Here is a 19,434-nt window from a genome sequence, read left to right on the forward strand (position 1 = left end):
AGAAATTGTTAGGTGGTATTAAATTAAGGCTAAAATACTGGTGTCAACTAGATCAGGATCTAGGATTCTCTCACTGAATTTCCGTAGACCGGAGTAGAAAAGAAGAAGAGTAAAAATCATTTTAATATTATGTACAGAAGCCATATTTGCAGATTGGCGGACAGCGGGAAATTTTACAACAGCTATGTGGTGTATGGAAGAAACCAGTGAGGTACGGAAAGAGGATTCTAGTTTGCAACTCTCTTTCCAGAAGATATTATGTAACAAGCAGCGGTGTCACGTGTACATCAGTTGAGGGAGTTTGGTTTGCGTTTTCAGTTTTAGTACTAGAGTGAATATGTAATATATTCTTGGGACGTTTAATAGATAGCAGGAAAGCTTTACTTTCTGTCTATTCTCGTGTTTACAACGATCAACGTTGAAATTGGAAGTGGGGCACGGTGGCCCAGTGGTAAAGCGCTTACCTCTGGTGCGTGAGCTCCACGGTTCGATATCCGGGCGAGGAAATTTGTGGGGGACAACATCATGTCCGTGGGTTTTCTCGCGGTATTATCATTCCCTTCCTCATTTTCATTCCACCAATGCATCCATCATCATTCACTTGCCTTACTCATCTGACTCCCTTAGCCTAAAGGGAATAAACATGGGGCGTTAAACTGAAAGATTTAATTTCATTTGATTTTAAAATAGAAGTGCTTGTATTCTACCATTTTTAAGTTGAATATATGGTTAAGAGAGAATATGGTTCCCATTCTCAAAGCGATAAGTCGATTTTTTTAAAAAATGGTTTTCGCTATGTATTAGAGTTTTTGCTCTATAGTGATCGACGTTAAAAGTGGAAATGGTTGATTTCTACCAATTACGGGTGAGCATCATTTTCAGCCAAGAACTCGATAACTAACTTTCAACCCTGTATATCTTGGCCAAAATGGATAGTGATCCATCAAATTGTTCAGATTTTTTGTCTTACAGACAGACACACACGTACATAGATAGGCAGGATATATACATATATATATATATATATATATATATATAACGATATTTTGACAAACTACACTTCTTGTGTCCTCCGAAGCTAAAAATCTCTTAGCACACCACTGGAGGACATTATACTTTAGAGTTATTACCAGTATTATTTATTTATTTATTTACCTTTTTGAAAATAGCTTACAAAATAACAGGATTTCTCATGCAAGTAGGGGCGCCCCCATAGGGGGTTTCAACGGGTCCGAACCCTTCCCTTGCCACAAAAACTTCTAAACTCAACTATACTTGTTGAACAGGTAAATGATTGATGTAATAAAATTTGATTTTACACTTCATCTGTTTCACCCAGTGTCGCGGTGGCTCAGTGCTAGAGCGTTCACCTCTGATGCATGGGGTCCTTCGTTCGATCCCAGCTCGCGCAAAGTGGGTTTTTATGGTGGCCAAATATCGTGTCCGTGGGTTTTCTCGGGGTTTCCCTTTCCTCCCACTTTTCATCCCACCGTTTCATTCATTTCTCATCATTGCCGTTTTCTTTAGCATAGCCAGCTTAAACGTGTGACGTAAAACAAAGACTTCATTTTCATTTTCTCCTGTAGAAATAATTTAGTTCTATTATTTTTTCTGAAAATACAAGTGAAAGTATTTTACAATTACTTATCGTCTTTTCGGATGCAGAATATTAGCAACTCAATACTGCATAGACGTGGTGAAAATAGTACAGTATTGGATCTCCCCCAAGAAAAAAAATTGAGTATGCGCATCCATGCAAAAATTACAGTGCCATATAAAAATAATAATTAAAAAAGGACTTGCAATTAGCAGAAACAAACAGCAACACAACCTCCTGCCGAAATACAGACTCTAATGTATGATTCACTACAGATTATACAACCGACCAGGGGTGCCCACAAAGGGGGGCTATGACGCAAACTGCGTCATTGAAATATTTGGGGGGTTAAAATCTATATAAATATGTTTGAGGGGGTGTAAAAATTAATCGAAAGGATTTTTTTTTCATGGAAGAACACTTACAGATAGACAATTGGGGGGGTGTCATTGACATAAGGGGTGTGGCACCAACATTATCTTAAGCAATCACAGCAAATCTAAGCTCACTCAAGAATATTCATTACTATCTCCTCACCAAGGATCTTATAAAATAGAGGATCTGCCCTTACAACAAAATCTTGAAACCATACGTCACAGTTTCGCCACCCCTACTCTGCCCACTCCACCCAATGGGATCGCAATGTTTTCAGCCAACAAACGTGGCGGAAACGAAAGTAGCCAATCAGACGATGGCTGAAACGAGAGTAGCCAATCAGACGTGCCGATGCGTGGTTGTTTTTTGGATTCATTATTTAATAGAACGAAGATCCATATGGGCAGATCCTCTATTTTATAAGATCCTTGCTCCTCACTTAAAAAGTCGCCTAAATATTTTTGGTAGAATAGCAACATTTTAAAAATAGTAGGTTAAATAACTTCTTACGTAAAACCGTTACATTTGTCATACTTTTCAAATACGTAGGGAGTTTATTATACAACAACATAATTCATACACACCGTTTTGTTTACGTTAGCATATATTTTTTTTTTTTATTCATAAAGAATAAATCGTTACCCGTCTACTGTTGTAACCATTAGTATTAAAACTTTAAAGATATGTTTCACTGTGAAAAACAAATACTTTGCAATATATAAACAGGGAAGTGTTAAAACTTCTGTACCAATGTCGAATTAGTGGGCAATCCATAAAATTGTAATAGTTGTTTCTTTTCTGTAATCAGAAGATACTTAGGCTATTTTCCACTATTCCGAAGCTAATTAGTGAATTATTTGTATTTAGCATAATTTATTACATTCAGCGAATTAATTCTAAACTATTATTCGGCATAATTTTTTGGTTCGATTCTCGTTGAGATGATTCACTCGAACACAAACCGAGTAGCAGTGGGAGGGGAGTCCGCGGTGGCTCAGTGGTAGAGTGCTTACCAGGGTGCGTAGGTTCCCTGGTGAAGAAAGTTTGTGGTGGACAACATCTTTTCTGTGTGTTTTCTTGTGGTACTCCAGTTTCCTCTCACATTTTCATTACACTAATACTTCCATCACCGTTTACTTGCTTTAATTATATGTCTCCTTTAGTCTAAAGGACATACATAATAGTGGAACGTTAAACTGGAATATTTCATTTTTTTCTCGTGTTGGAATTCATTTTAAACGATAGGCGCCCGTTGGGGCTAAGAAAAGACGTTGAACTCCACTCAATGAAAGAATGAATGAATGAATCGGCAGAATGTAGACCAACAAGAAAAGCTTTGGAGGTCACGACCCGTAATTCCTGTTACTTATCCTCCTGCATCTTCGTGTCTAACCGGGTTAAAGTTATAAACGAAAAATAAAATCTTTGAAAAAAGAATGAAATCTTTGAGTTTTTCGTCCTATGGTTATGCCGGTTAGGCTAAAGGAGACGGTGATTATGAGGAATGAGTGAAATGGTGGAATGAAGAAAGTGGGAGGAAACGGGAGAACCCTGAGAAAACCCACGAGCACGGTGTTTGTCCACCACAAAGTCCACACGGTGCGAGCTGGGATCGAACCGGGGACCCCAAGTACCGGAGGTGAACGCTTTACCACAGCCACCGCGCCCCCTAATGAAATCTTTGGGCGAGTTCAACGTCCCATTATTATGCATTTTAGGTTAAGGGAGATCATGGTTAAGGCAAGTGAATGATAATGGAAGAATTGGTGGAATGAGAAAGTGGGAGAAAACAGGAGTACCCCGAGAATACCCACGAGCACGATGTTGTCCACCACAAACTTACTTGGCCGGGGATCGAACCAGGGACCCACGCACTAGAGACAAACACTCTACCACTGTGCCCTGCAAGAAGAAACTAATTGGATAGCGTACGTGTCTTCACCGCGGGAGACCCGGGTTCGATTCACAATGGGAGCTCATGTGGTTCGGGTCTCCCGTTAAGCTGTAGCTCCAATTCTCATATAGCCTCGCTGCTGAAAGAGACGTTAAAATCTCAATCCATTTATCCATGAAAGAATTCGTGGATGTGAATGTAGGAAGAAACGAAATAACGCTAAAAAAAATCCCACTTGGATTATATTATATATCACAAACTCACGTACAGTAGTTTGGGATTCAACCAGGGACCTCTCACACCAGAAATGACCTCTCTGCCACTGAGCCCAATGTTCACACTTCCCGCTACTCTAGTGACTAACATCAGTGGTAGAGCGTTCATCTCTGGTGCTTGGGGTCCCGGGTTCGATCCCAGCCCCCGCTAAGTGAACTTTGTGGTGGACAAACACCGTATGCGGGGGTTTTCTCGGGGTTCTCCCGTTTCCTCCTACTTTCTTCATTCCACCATTTCATTCATTATTCATCATCACCGTCTCCTTTAGCCTAACCGGCATAAGCGTGGGACGTAAAACTCAAAGATTTCGTTTTTTTCTAGTGACTAACACGTTTGGCTTTGAAGGAAATCCTCCATGGCTCGATTTCTGGTGGGAAACACTGAAAATTGAACTCATTCCGGTGGTTCGAATTTCACCTCAAGATGTAGATCCACGCCTCACACAGCCTCGGTGCTGGAAAGAAATGCTAAACTAAACCCACTGTTTACTTGACGTCGGTATATTCATGAGGATTATTATGTTGTGTACATTTATTTACTTCGAATTCCTTAACGTCACTCTACTGTCATTTTCTTTCCTTATAAAAGAAAGTTCGTGAGTATGCAGGTTTTCCCCCAGGGTGTATGTCAGATGCTCGTGTGAACAGTATTTTCTCCTGTCCTTATCGTATACTGTTCATGGGAACAATCGAGGCTGCAGACTAGCAACACTGCTATGTCTAACCTTCGGTGGGTTTATAGTGTACAATGAACTTTACCATGTAGGTCAGGAATGCAGAAATCCATGTGGCCATCAATGTAAAACATATGACAGAAAAGATGAGCAGTTTCCGGAGTTTCGGTCATTCATTCCTCTCTGTTCTTGAAGTAGCTGATGTCCGGTAGTTCGATTCGAGCACTTGTCACTTAAATAACTTCTTTGTCATTATTTGAATATTCGAATATTGCTTTTCAGTATTCTAACAACTAACTTATATGAAGAATTGTTTGAAAAGCCAAAATTACTCCCTTCTCTGGGTTAAAATAAGAAAAAATAGTAATATGTTCAGTTAGTCAGTCACTTTTTACTATTACTGACACTCTCTCTGAACTGAAATCAATCATTTTTGGGTCTTCCTCCCTTCCCCATCCAAGTTGTGGGGCTCAACTTGGATTTAAACGGCATCAGAAGAGCCACCATTTATCCTAGCGACCCCGCCCAAAAACTATGGATTCGGCACTAATATCGGTCATACAGGGGCGGATTCAGGATATGTTCGAGGGAAGGGCTATATATATCCCTTCCTCAAGTTGCATCGTCGAAGTAAAATGATAAAACCATGCTACTCCCGAAAATCATCTATATTTAAAACTAGTTGAATATACCCATGCTTCGCACGGGGGCTGTGTTTGGAAGTCAACGCCTGTGGGAGTATCACCATTGATCTCAGCGACCGCGAAAACTATGGATTTGATACTAATATCGGTCATTTTTGATTACTTTTACATGTCTCGGTATCCCCCTCCCTGAGACCCCTGGCTTGGAGCCGAATAGGTGAAAAAAATGAAATGAAATCTTTGAGCTTTACGTCCCACGGTTATGCCAGTTAGGCTAAAGGAGACGGTGATGATGAGTAATGAATAAAATGGTGGAATGAAGAAAGTGGGAGGAAACAGGAGAACCCCGAGAAAACCCACACACACGGTGCTTGTCCACCACAAAGTTCACATGGCGGGGGCTGGGATCGAACCCGGGGCCCCAAGCACCAGAGGTTCGAATAGCGTGAATTTGGAAGTTAATGCGATCGGAGTTTCACCATTGATTTCAGCGACCGCGAAAACTATGAATTCGACACTAATATCGGTCATTTTCTACTACTTTTACATGTCCCGGTAAACGCCCCCATGGTTCGAATTTTGGCATAAACGTTTAACTCTGGTCTGGAGCCTGGACCAAGGTATTCGTCACTAAAATTTGGTAACTCTTGGTCAATTTGTCTGGTTCCCAAACCGGTTCCGGTAAACGCCCCCTGAGACCCCCCTGGTTCGAAATTTGAAAAAATGGCTTCGTCTTGATCTGGGGCCTGGGCCAAGGTACCCCTGACCAAAATTTGGTAATTCTCGGTCCACTCGTCTGGTCCCTAGGCCGCACAAAGACAGACGGACAGACAAACACACAAACAGACTGACAGACAAACACACAAACAAACTTTATTTTATTTATATGATTTTATCGAGATTGGTCGGGTGCTTCAAGAGTTTCTAAGTCACAAACATAGTCACTTTCATTTTTATTTATATAGTTTTGAATATACAGGGTGGTAAGAAACCATTTCAACAAACTTCGGTAGCTGATTCCCGACACCGAAACCAGCAAAGAAGTCCTGTGGAACTTTGGTCAGTGAGGGATAGTTTTGGCGATGTAAGGTGACAAAAGCGTGGGAAAATGAACTTCAGAGGGCTGTAATTCAGAAACAACGCAACGTACAAAGTGTGTTGTAGAACATGACACTCGAAATCATACTTGTTCGATTGAAAAATGTATGTTTCAAACCTCCGCAAGATGTGTGCGAGGGATTCCTCTAAGGAACATTGGGATTACTTGCAGGTTATAGGGAATCCCTAAGTTGCTGCATTGAATCAGCTCCCGACATTTTTTCAAGTAGTTTCTTACCATCCTCTATAGCAATAATAAAACAACAATATCTCGTTTGGAGTAAGAATTATTACTTTTCATGGTTGAGCAGGTTTTATATACCTGGACTGCAGGAATCGTTATCTGTTTTGTTAAGAGGTCAAAAACCCGTTTTAATTCAATGAAGGACTGAGTACAACATAGTTGGGTGAAGATAAGCATTCAAGTTCTATAATTGGACGGAAGCACTTGTGGCCTATAGTTTTAAGTTCAATGAAGATAAAAGGTCACTCTTTAACAAAAGGTCACTTGCCGTAACTGAGAAGTTTCCACGTTCTTCCGCTAGCCTTTTCGTCTTCATTTTCGTACAATTTCGTCTCTTTCCCTCTTCGAACATTTTTTTTCTGTTTTGATATCGCCCATCAATTGTATCCTTCTTCCCCTCCCTCTCTTTCCTGCCACTATACCCTCTAACTCGTCTCTCATGATACAGTTCCTTCTTAACCAATGTCCCAATCAGTTTCTCATCCTCTTTTCAATAATATCTAAAATTGTTCCTTTCTTCTGCACCATTTCTAACATCCTCTCGTTCGTTTTCTGTTCGATCTAGTTAATTCTCTCCATTCTTCTCCACATCCACGTTCCGAAAGCTTGACTGATCCGGATGGGGAATGTTCAGCATTAAATTTCTACAATTCTTTATAGCCGAGTTAATAAAGGTTTCGTGTCCGGTCTAATTAGCAAAAAGCTAAATTTTTCAGGAATATTAGACCATAATATAAGGGCCATTTTCTGAGAAATCTCCACCCCTCCCTTTTGCTTTCCCCTCTATCTCTTTAACGATTTTAGATTCTTGCATTTTTTGAGGAAAATGTTGAGTTTCAGTTAAGTTGCTACTATTTGAATACTATTTGTACTAAGTATCATGAATTATGTTTCATTATCTTGAGGATGAAACATGCTTTAAATGGTATCATGCGTATGTTTGCATAATGTATGAGAGAAGAAAATTTCCGGTAAATAGAGAACTTTCCTTCCAAAAAAAAAAAAAAAAAAAAAAAATCTTTTTTGAAATTTGGTGCCTTTTGGAGCAGCCTTGGCTACAGGTACCTGATTATAATCTACCTTGCCAAATACTATGGTCTATACGTAATGCGTATTCCAAGTTTTATTGCAATACCTAGGATAGTTACGAGGGAAAAAATTCTCAATTCTGCTTGGCAATACCAAATTTCATATATAAATAAGGAAAAGTGGGACATATATAACATGAGTTTCCCAACATAGTACTATTCATGAAGTATCATGGCTAGTATGCCAATCTTTTAAGAATGAAACAAGATTTTAAACTGTGTGATGCACATGTGTTTATAATGTACGAAAGAATAGGATTTTGGGATAAATATGAAAATTTCCCCTCCATTTTTTTTAAAAATTGGGGACTCGTGAAGCGGTACTGGGTGCTGCTATGCAAAATTTGCATCTTTAGAACCGTAGGGGGAGGAGGAAGCAAGAGGGGGGAGACTCGGGGACTTTTGAGGAAATGCTCCTCTTATGACGTAGTAACTGGCAAATTTTCAGGTTTTTTACTAATTAGTCCCGACAAAAGCCCATTTTTCCCCTTTATTGACTGGATTATTGGTGCTAGTGCCCACACCCTAGCTTGAGATCAATTGAGCCTGATCTAGCTCACGATCTTGGACGTTCTTGGTATGATTGATTGATTGATTGATTTTGAGTTTTACGTCCCGTTCAGCAGCGAGGCTATATGAGACGTGGACTCCGAACTACATGAGACGTGGAATCCGAACTACATGAGCTCCCGCCGGGAATCGAACCCGGGTGTCCCGCGCCAAAGGCATTCTTGTTATGTTTAAGTCTCATATATTCTCGGTACTGAAAAGGGACGCTATACTTTGATAAACAAACAAACAAATCTGAACAAAAAAAAAAATGATAATTTGTTGACTTGTCCATTTTTAACAAAAATGATTTTTCCTTACTGAATAGAATGGGAAGTTATTGTCAACGTTACCTCTTCACAAGATAATGCGTGTCAGAAACCACGAATTCAATTGTTCGTGGCCATAAATCAGAGAAATAATCACATGAAGGAATTTCGTGTGAGAACTAGGTCCACAAACAATATGTAGAGTTGTGTGAAAGTCCTTGTCGCCTAAATGGTAAGGTCGTTTCTTCCAAACAGAAAAATGAGATTAACACGTGGTAAAACATGACAAAAGCCTAATGAAAAGCCATAAGCATTAAATTACGATTGCATGTGCTTCTCAAGTTACGCTGTATCTTTCTTCCTAAATCGCGTTAAAAGCGATTCATCATCTAAAATCGGACGTGAGACAGTTTTACTTGTTATTCACTGAAATGAAAGGACTTTTTTCCTGTTCAGGGTATCGCTGCTGAGTACAAGAATGTGGGTAATTTGAAAGTGATTATTAACACACTATCCTTTCAGTAACATGAGTTTTAAAATACCACTAACAAAAGAACACTAATGTCACTTTAACACTAGAATAATCAGAATTAGGTTTATATTAAAAATAAAGAAGGGTCATTTCGATCCCTTGTTGAACTTCACCTCTCCACTTTTTAGATTTCCCTCTGGCTCTTGGGGTCCCGGGTTTGATCCCAGCTCCCGCCAAGTGAACTTTATGGTAGACAAACACCGTGTGCTTGGGTTTCCTCGGGTTCTCCTGTTTTTTTCCACTTTTCATTCCACCATTTCATCCATTTCTCATCATTAAGGTCTTCTTTAGCCTAGCCGGCATAATCGTGGGACGTAAAACTCAAATATTTCATTTCATTTTTAGATTTCCAAACTACGCTATGCATAGGGGTCGGAAGTCGCACACAAATAGCTTTGTACGTCCGTCTGTCGATAAGTACAAGAGTAAAAATTGTTAAAGATGTCGAAATAAAAAATGGAATCTTCTAGTTTAACGTCCCACGTTTATGCCCTTCAAGCTAAGGGAGACAATGATTAAATCAAGTGAATGATGATGGAAGAATAAGTAGAATAAGAATGCGATAGGAAACGGGGAGTGCCCTGAGAAAACCTGAGAGTGAGAAAGGATGTTGTCCACCACAAACTTACTTGGCCAAGGATCGAACCAGCGCCAGCATTCTACCACTGAGCCACCGTTCCCCCTCGGTAAGAAATATCGTTTAGCAATTTTCTGCATTCGATTAAGCGTATCAAAAATAGGTTGTATCTATTCCCAAACCCTCTATTTACACCGAGAGTGGTGGGAATCAACAATTATTGCATTCAACGTTGATCGACATAGAACAGAAAGGATAATAAATAACGGAAAGGTTTCTGGTTCGATTCAGTGCATCAAGAAAATATATCAGTGTTTGCTGCGTGAAAGGTGTTAAGTCCAAAAATCATAAATCGTAGTCATGTGACAATGATTCGGAATCAAAATTTTCTGTTTGTGTAATATAGTCTTCTGGAAACCTATCTCAGTAATAGGACGCTATGAGTTTCAAATTCAGGTTACTTTTCTGATTTTATTCCCGTAACTTCTGGAGTTCCTCAAGGCAGTGTTCTGGGTCCACTTCTATTTCTATTATACATGGACGATCTGCCTTCTTTGTTTACAAACAGCTCTACCAATATTCTTCTATTCGCTGATGATTGCAAACTCTACAGACAAGTTCAATCCGAGTACGATGCGCTTGGTCTTCAACATGATGCTTCAATTCTTCTCAATTGGTGTAACTCTTGGAAACTTAGCTTAAACATCGAAAAATGTGCTTGTCTTACGATTTCTCTAAAAAAGGAACCTATAAAACACATTTACAAAATTGGTCATAAGAACATAAATCCTGTCTCCTCTTTCAGAGATCTTGGTATTATCATTGACAGTAAGCTTACTTTTGTGGATCATATAAGCACAATATCTTGTACTGCTATGAAAAAACTTGGACTCCTTTATCGCTTCACTGACATAAAAAATACTAATTCCTTAAGCTTGTTCTATAAGTCATATGTTGCTTCCACTATTAGGTACTGTTTTCCTATCTGGTCTATGGCTTGTCCTATTCATTTTAAAAAAATAAATTCCGTAATTAATTTCTTTTTAGCCATTGTATCCTACCGAGTACCTCACCTCCGAACACTTCCAAAAAATGACGTTTTAAAATCCCTCAATATTAAACCTCCCCTAGTGAGAAACAAAATTTCTGACATAATATTTTTTGCAAAAAAAAAAAAAAAAAAAAAAAAGTAAATGGCCACATATCATGTGAACAGTTGTTAAGTCAGATCAATTTTCGCGTACCCGCTAGAACAACACGGTCTAGTGATCTCTTTTACACTCGAGCGGCGAGAGTTCATATTGTCCAAAGGTCCCTTCTGAACCGAATTGTCAGTACCTATAATCAGTTACCAGAAACTGTAGACGTTTTTTCAAGTGAGTATACTTTCAGATCATCTATAAATAAGCTATTTTTGTAATGTCGCTGTTGTGTTGTACCATCTTGACCTCAGATTGTTATTGAATTGCTATGTTATCAAATTGTTAAAATGTTTCAGTGTAAAATGGCCTAGTGTTGTATCTGAAACCTGTTATAAATAAATAAATAATAAAAATACAAAGTTTATTAAGCGGTTTTCACTGCTGGCGAAATGAATGTTTTAAATCTCTGCATAAATTGTTCCCCACAAAGTATTATAAAAAGATTTTTAAGTTCAAACGTTTACAACATTTTGAACTTAACACCTTTTACGAAGCAAACACAGATGTCATCTTCACCCGTAGCACACTACCAAAACCGGAAATGTTTGAAATTTAGTGGTACTTCCGATTTCGGTATTGATTTCCTAGAACAACAAGTAAGTTTCACTTCAAAGTTCGAAATTATGGTAGATTTCCAAAGTATGACAATAATCAAACTTGAAGTAGTAGCCTACATCTATAACTACTCCCTGCAATAGAGGAATGACATTAAAGATATATTCTATTCCTCGCATGCTGAATGCATTACTAGCTCTTACGTTAGACCATTTTCTCTATGGAAATTAACATTTAATTAACACGTTGTCTATCATTTGTGGCTGCAATAAAATTAATATCTCTTTACATATTTCGACTGCTGCTCCTTGTCAAAAACAACATTAACTTATTTAACACACCATCAACACATAAATATGACACCAGGCGTAAGGATAAAATCCCCAGCAAACAGCACTGCACTAAGTTATATGAAAGGAATCCAATGTTTATGGGTACCATATTGTATATACAATAAACTTCCTCAGTATATTCGAAGGACAGAACAAAAAGGAGAGTTCAAGAGGTTAATAAAAACATATCTGTTGCAGCACTGCTTTTATTCTGTAAATGAATTTTTAGATATGTAAGTGAATTTGTCTATTGATAGTTTTGGAAATATATATTGTTTTGTACTGCTTTTATATCGTAGATGTAGCATAGTAGTTTAATTCACTAGGTATGTATTTGTCATTACTACGTATTTTATATATTTATACCTTTGACGAATCTTATTCATACGCACGTAATCGTGCAATATGTATGACTAAAAAGACAAAATAAATGAATGAATGAATATTTTTTAAAATCAGAAGTAAGACATGGCGTTTGGTACTGATACTGAATCCATGTCAAAAATCTACTTGTTCCTAACTATTTCCGTTTTGTACATTATGGAATCATTGTTGTAATAAAATAAATGTAGATTATCAGTACTTCCGGTTTTAACATATAGATGAATGTTCAAAAATTATTCATTCTTGGGGCGTTGAATCTGTATCGGAAACCGTTTCTCTGATATCCTTTAGTAGTTTTGCTCTATGGAAAGAAAGTATTGAAACCAGAAGTACTAGTAAACTTCAAGCACTTCCGGTTATAGGTGATGATGGTACGTTTACTTGAGATACTGAACCGATTGATAAAGAAAGCTGTCTGTTACTGTTTTTGTCCTAAAACGAAAAACACAGACGACACAGATTCAACGCCCCAAGAATGAATATTTTTTCAACTTTTATCTAGGTGTTGCAACCGGAAGTAGTGATAATCTACACTTTCCGGTTTGAACGCTGATCGCTTAATGGATGAAACAGAAATAGGTAGGGACAAGTCAAGTAGTTGAGGGCTTTATCAGACATATTATAGTTGGTTTCATTACACTAAGGTTTAGTTAGTTGACCGAAGTGTTACTACACAACGATATTTTGATTAAAATATTGCGCTTTGCTCAAAAACTGTGTTATTTGTAATTTTAGGAGGCGGAAATTTTGATGATATATATTGTCTCAGTCCCCCTCCCCACTAAGAGCAGAATTTTCGAAGGCTGAAACTCTTATTCTGTTATTTTTTCTTAAGAACTTAAATACCAAATTTTGCACTTCCATCTGAAGGGAATACTAGTTTTTGTTTTATATATATCTGAACAAATAGTCAGAAACTCGATCTTAAAAACTAGAACCTTTCCTCCTTTAGGCACAACATTAGAGAGCACACACACACACATACACGTGTTCAGTTATTTTCAGCTATACTCTAGGGCGCCCATGTTTTGGTTTTCAAGGGGGACAAGTATAAGCGACGTTCCAAAAATAGTTTCAAATTTTGCTGTAACTAATGTAAAAATTCTATTGGATTTTCGATATTCTGAAGTACAATTTCCTCTAGGGGAGCGAGCGCCCCACCTTGACCCCCTGATGGGCGCCCTTGGCTATACTTCTTTAGCCATTAATAGAAAGCTTAACGGTTGTATACTCCAGTATCAGTTATAGTATAGAACCAGTTTTTAGGTTTACAAAGAATTAGGTTTCTAGATTTTCAAAAACTGCACATTAGAATTTAAACTCGCCGATATAATTTTGATCAATTCAGTAAGATGTCTCTATTGGTATATGCCTAATCTCTGGACATTTTTTACGGGTTCTGATAATATTGTAAAATTTATCGACGGTTTTTGCAGTGGTTCGCAGCCGATGTGTCGCACAGTCCCACAGGATGTGTCGGGAAATTTTATAATTTAAAAATCTGGAAACATGCACTCATCATCATAGGTATTCTGCCCTTACTGGCAGGTCACTTGCAACAGCTGAGAAGCTTTTATGCTCCACGATCCTCCGCTAACCTTTTCGTCTTCACGTATAGTGTTGTAAAAAAAACGGTTTTTTTTCTGTGAAGTTTTTTTTTCAATAAAAAACATCGTTCTTTTTCATGTTTTTTTTCAAAAGTCTGTTTTTTTTCTGGCAACTATTATTTATTGATTTATGTTGCAGATTATTGAAATAATCAACAGAACTTAAGTCGAAGCCCTCGTAACTTACAAATCTTTTGTTTCTTTATACGTATATACTAGCAAAATTGTGTGATTATTCCTCTCGGCCCCAGGTCATTTTTGGCGTTTTCCTACATTTCCAGTTAGTGACTTATTGCTCAAAAACTATTCATTCGATTGATATGGTTAAGGCCTTGTGTTAAAGAAAATGGATGTGGCTATTCTTTGGTGTAAGTTGCATTGCAGTGTGTTACCAACGGGTGGGAAATTATTGAGGGAAATGTAGGAGTGAAAATTTACAAAAATTCCCTAACCGAATTTCAAAAATTTTTTGTATCTAGCACCACTGCTGCTATATGGGTTCAAGTCACCTAAAGAAATCTTTGGTGTGTTGACAAGGTACAGGGAAATCCTGAAGTCGCTGGCTTCCATTCAAAGAGGGAAAGAAAAAATTCTGTCATACACATGAAATTTTGACACTTTTTACGCCTCAGAGGCAAAAATTAAATATGCCGGGGTACAGCTTCTCTAATTATCCTATTGAAACTTTTTATGGTGCGTTCTGTAGGGAAAAGAGGAAGCTTTCAGGTAGTGGTACGTTTGTTTCAATGTAGCCAGTAAGAGGGTAATAATAGAGGGGAAAAAGGAAATTTTCCGAATTTTTCACCTAATAGTGGGAATTAATTGTTTTGGCTGGAAACGCTGCCATCAGACAGACGAAAACTATCTGAAAATAAACCGTAGTACTCAAAGAATATATCCTACAAGTATCATGGCGATGTATAACAAAGTAAGCATGAAATTTAAAAAAAAAATCTCATTCTACCTCAGAAATTCACCATTTTCTTACCATTTCCAGAACATGGTTTATTACAAACCTCAACTGTACTTCCCCTAATTATTCTAGTGAAACTTTTTATGGTGCGCTGTGTAGGCTATGGATGAGGCTGTTAGACACTGGTACATTTGTTCGAATGTAGCCAACAAGAAGGAAATAATAGAAATAAAAAAGGGAATTTTTCCCTAAATTTGCCCCTAAAATCTGGAATTAAAATTTTTTGTAGCTAGCAACACTACTATCAGACACACAGAAACTATCTTAAAATAAGCTTTGGTATCCCTTTAATATATCCTACAAGTTTTGTGACGATATCTAATAAAGTAAGCATGTCAATAAAAAATATCTCATTCTACCTTAAAAAAAATCAGTTATCTTTCCAATTAGAGAACAAGGTCCACTGTAAACCTCAACTGTACTTCCCCTAATTATCCTATTGAAACTTTCTATAGTGCGTTGTGTAGAGCAAAGACGAGACTTCCAGATACTGGTACGTTTGTTCCGATATAGCCAACAAAAGTGAAATAATAGAGACAAAACATATAATTTTTCCAAAATTTCCCCCTAAAATCTGGAATTAAAATATTCTGTAGCTGGCAACACTGCAACCAGACAGACGCAAACTATCTTAAATTAAACATTGGTACACCACTAATATATCCTACAAGTATTATGGCGATATTTAAGGAACAAAGCTTCTAATTACCAAAACTATATTACGGTAAACAGAAAAGTAAGGAAAAACTAGAAAAATCAAGGGCTAGAACCTAAATACGAATTTTACGTGCGTCCCCTAATTAACCCATTGTAACGATCTGTACTTTCGTTTGTTAAGTAAGGACAAATGTTCGATTGGCGCAAGTTGACTTGCACTCGGACGTATAGGTACGGATTTATAAAAAAAAAAATTCTAATTTTTTGCCCAAATATAGGAGAATTTTAATTTCCCTAATTGGCAACACTGCGTGGAGGCCCATCCAATTGATGTCAACAGTTAGGTATCCATCCGAGGTATCTACCTGGCAAGTCTTAAGGATGTCTTTCTACAACGAAGGAAGCTACAGGGAAAAAAAGTAAAGGAAATTCGAAATTAGAAAATTCTCGAATTTTTTACTGAGGTGAAATTTGAGAAGGAAATTCGACACCAGAAGAAAAAGAAATTAATATGATAAACTATAGTGCAACCACATTTTGCAAGAATAATATTCCGATATCTTAATTAGTGTCCACACTGGAGCGAATTAAACAAGTGACACTCCTGTGTGTGCCACTTTGGCCACCTGGGCCACCGAGTACACATTTGATTACATTTTTTTGACTACTAACTCGTGTTGTTGTTGTAGTTATAGTCGCGACTAATAATAATATCGTTGTAAACAATAACTTTATAAGGAAAATTTTCTCTCCTTTTTACATCTTAGTTCCAACACTGTTGGTGAGAAATGTAGGGTGTTTTAAAATAAATTTTGGGGTTTTAAGTCTTCGTAGTACTTATTACATTTTACGTACAATTATAAGCAATGCATCAAGTAAAAGAGACCTCAAACAGTCTATGCTACAAGTGTTCAATGTGAGATTCATTCATCACACGGCACACATCTAGTCGATAGGCGAGAAAGGCCCATATGGCACAAAACATATTCAATTTTGGGGAGTTTCGTTTCAATTGTACCATCTCCTGAGGATTTGCTGACGGCCAGATGCAAACATTATGAGTGTTCACATTAGCTCTTAGGTGAAAAATTGATTTATCACTGTAGACGACACGATCCAGAAAATCTTCATTGTTATGCAGGAATATTTCACTTGCGAAATTGGCACGTAAACCGTAGTCTGTAGGTTTTAGACCTGTAGCAACTGCAAACAATAAAGACGTATTTGCAAGCGTCTCCTTAATATTCTTCACGCAGACGGTTGCACTGTACAGGTTCAGTCTTTATTAAAACACAGTCTCCATCTTTGCTACTTGCTCTTTCTAACGGCAGACAGAAGAAACAATGCACGTACATGCGTGCGTACAAAACTGTTTGAGCTGCTCTTTCATCTGATATAATATTTATAATTGTAAGTTAATTGTAATAGATACTACAAAGTTTCAAAACCCTAATATTAATTTTGAAACACCCTGCATTACTTCAAATTGAGTCATCCTTTATTCAGGTCCTAGTCAATTTGTCGCCTCGTGCAATGGCCTAATTTGCCGCCTTCCCCTTTCTCCAGAAAGAACAAATCTTAAAAGTCATGATTGTAAGTATGCTACTTCAGCATGAACAACAAAGGTGAGGGTAAGCGCAGTTGCACTCAGAAAGGCTTAAATACTTACTAAAAATGCAATTCCGTTGTGTCTGTTTTTTTTTTCTTTGAATATTAATCTATTATGTTAGTGAAAGATAAAGCAAACACACCTGCAGAGGAAAGATGGTAATCCTTTTTATAGAATTCACTATCGAGCTTCAATCTCAATGTATCAGTTTGCAATTCCAGTGCAACTAGCTCTTTTATCTTTATTTGTTGATTTTTCTTCTACATCTTCTAACATTTTTTTTAAAAAAACTTGTTTCTATCTTCAATGATAAGGAACTTGTTTCTGACAAAAACAAGACTACTTTCATATCAAAACTGTGATAACTTACTAAATGGAAGGGGGGCCGCGGTGGCTCAGTGGTAGAGCGTTCACCTCTGGTGCTTGGGGTTACGGGTTCGATCCCCGCCCCCGCCAAGTGAACTTTGTGGTGAACAAACACCGTGTGCGTGGGTTTTTTCGGGGTTCTCCCTTTCCTCCCACTTTCTTCATTCCACCATTTCATTCATTACTCATCATCACCGTCTCCTTTAGCCTAACCGGCATATCCGTGGGACGTAAAACTCAAAGATTTCTTTTTTTTTTTTTTTTACTAAATGGAACAGATATTCACTACTATTCGAGAATTGAATACTTGCATTTGACAACAATCAAGCAATTTGTGCTCGGATTTATTCGACCATTTGCTTTAGCATTGTCCATGTGGCCTTAAATTAATGCAACCTAAACATAATTTATGAATGTAGTATTCAAATAGAAGGTCAGCTTAGTAAATGTAACTACCATCATCATGAAGTCTGTTTCCAACAAGAAATATTTAATTTAAATAATATACTTATGACAGATTTTGCCGGACCATCCAATGCACGTGTTGCATATATATACAGTGGCGTATTTAGGAGGGCTTCCGGGCTTAAACCCCCCCGAAATCTTACTTACTATAGTAAAGTATATGAAATATCTTGCAGAATTTTCACATTTCAGGCAAAGCCCCCCCCCCGAAAGTTAGCAAACCCCCTCCCGAAACAAAATCGTAAATACGCCACTGCATATATGGTAGAGCCGGCTCTTCATATGTTTAGTCGACAAATTATTTATATATGACATTTAGAAAAATACTATTAGGCAAATTAGTATTAGTTTTTACCTTTAGACAAGTTTTTGGAATTTTATACTGTCCGTGACATTATTTTCGTACTTATTAAAGGCCTGCTTTCACGAAAAAACAAAATTTCATTTCTACTTTTATTTCTTAGTTGATATTGATGAAAACTGCTGAAACCCGAATTGTTAATAGGTATGGTATTCATGTAAATTGTAAAATATTTGTAGCGTATCAGTATCTAGCGTTTAATTTATGTTGCATTATACGGTGATTACACCTACATAAAAATATTTCATACTTAAATAGACGTAAGATGCATTACAAATGACTATTTGAAAAAAAACGAAATTTAGAAAAAAAACGAGAGGCAATGTTTTTTTTTTCTAAAAAAAACGTACATATCTGAAAAAATACGAACCGTTTTTTTTCTATTTACAACACTATTCACGTATGATCTTTCTGTTTTTATATCATCCATTAATTGTAGTCTCCTTCGCCCCCTCCCTCTCTTTCCCGCCACCATAACTTCTAGGACGTCCCTCATGATACAATCTCTTCTTAGGCAATGTCCCAACCAGTTTCTCTTCCTCTTCCTAATAATATCTAAAAGTGGCGTGCGTAGTCCTGGCCCCCCACCATCACGCAATTCTTCGAAAACAATTTCAATCGTTTGTACTTCGTTTGCTCCCATTTGCTCCGCAGAAGCTCCGTTTGCTCCCTTACCGTTCCCGAGAAAAAGGAACCTTAAAGTGGGGAGGCCAGAACAACGTCGTCCCAGCCCCCCACCCAACTAAAAATAATAGCTGAGGGGAACGGATGGTGGCATTCGTTTGTACTTCGTTTGCTCCCATTTGCTCCGCAGTAGCTCCGTTGGCTCCCTTACCGTTCCCGAGAAAATAGAAATTTAAACTGAGGGGCCAGAAAAAGGTGGTACAAGACCGAAGACCCTCGAATTAAAAACAGTCACAGAGAGGAACAGATGGTCGCATTCATTTGTACTTCGTTTGCTCCCATTTGCCCTGCAGTAGCTCCGTTTGCTCCCTTACCGTTCCCGAGAAAATGGAACCTTAAAGTGGGGGGGGGCCAGAACAACGTCGTCCCAGCCCCCCCCCAACCAAAAATAATAGCTGAGGGGAACGGATGGTGGCATTCGTT

At 37.9% G+C, this 19,434-nt stretch overlaps 1 protein-coding gene and 1 long non-coding RNA gene across 2 annotated transcripts in view; one reads left to right on the forward strand and one right to left on the reverse strand.

Annotated features, from left to right (window-relative positions):
- LOC145674483 (uncharacterized) overlaps positions 1 to 19,434 on the forward strand; it is a 495,535-nt gene that overhangs the window by 269,471 nt on the left and 206,630 nt on the right. The gene's annotated exons all lie outside the window — the stretch shown is intronic.
- The window catches only part of LOC145673909 (sarcospan), a 273,451-nt gene that overhangs the window by 116,774 nt on the left and 137,243 nt on the right, over positions 1 to 19,434 (reverse strand). The gene's annotated exons all lie outside the window — the stretch shown is intronic.

This window comes from Thermobia domestica, chromosome 17, assembly GCF_964235325.1.
Source record: "Thermobia domestica chromosome 17, izTheDome1.hap1.1, whole genome shotgun sequence".
NCBI classification, from domain to species: Eukaryota; Metazoa; Arthropoda; class Insecta; order Zygentoma; family Lepismatidae; genus Thermobia; species Thermobia domestica.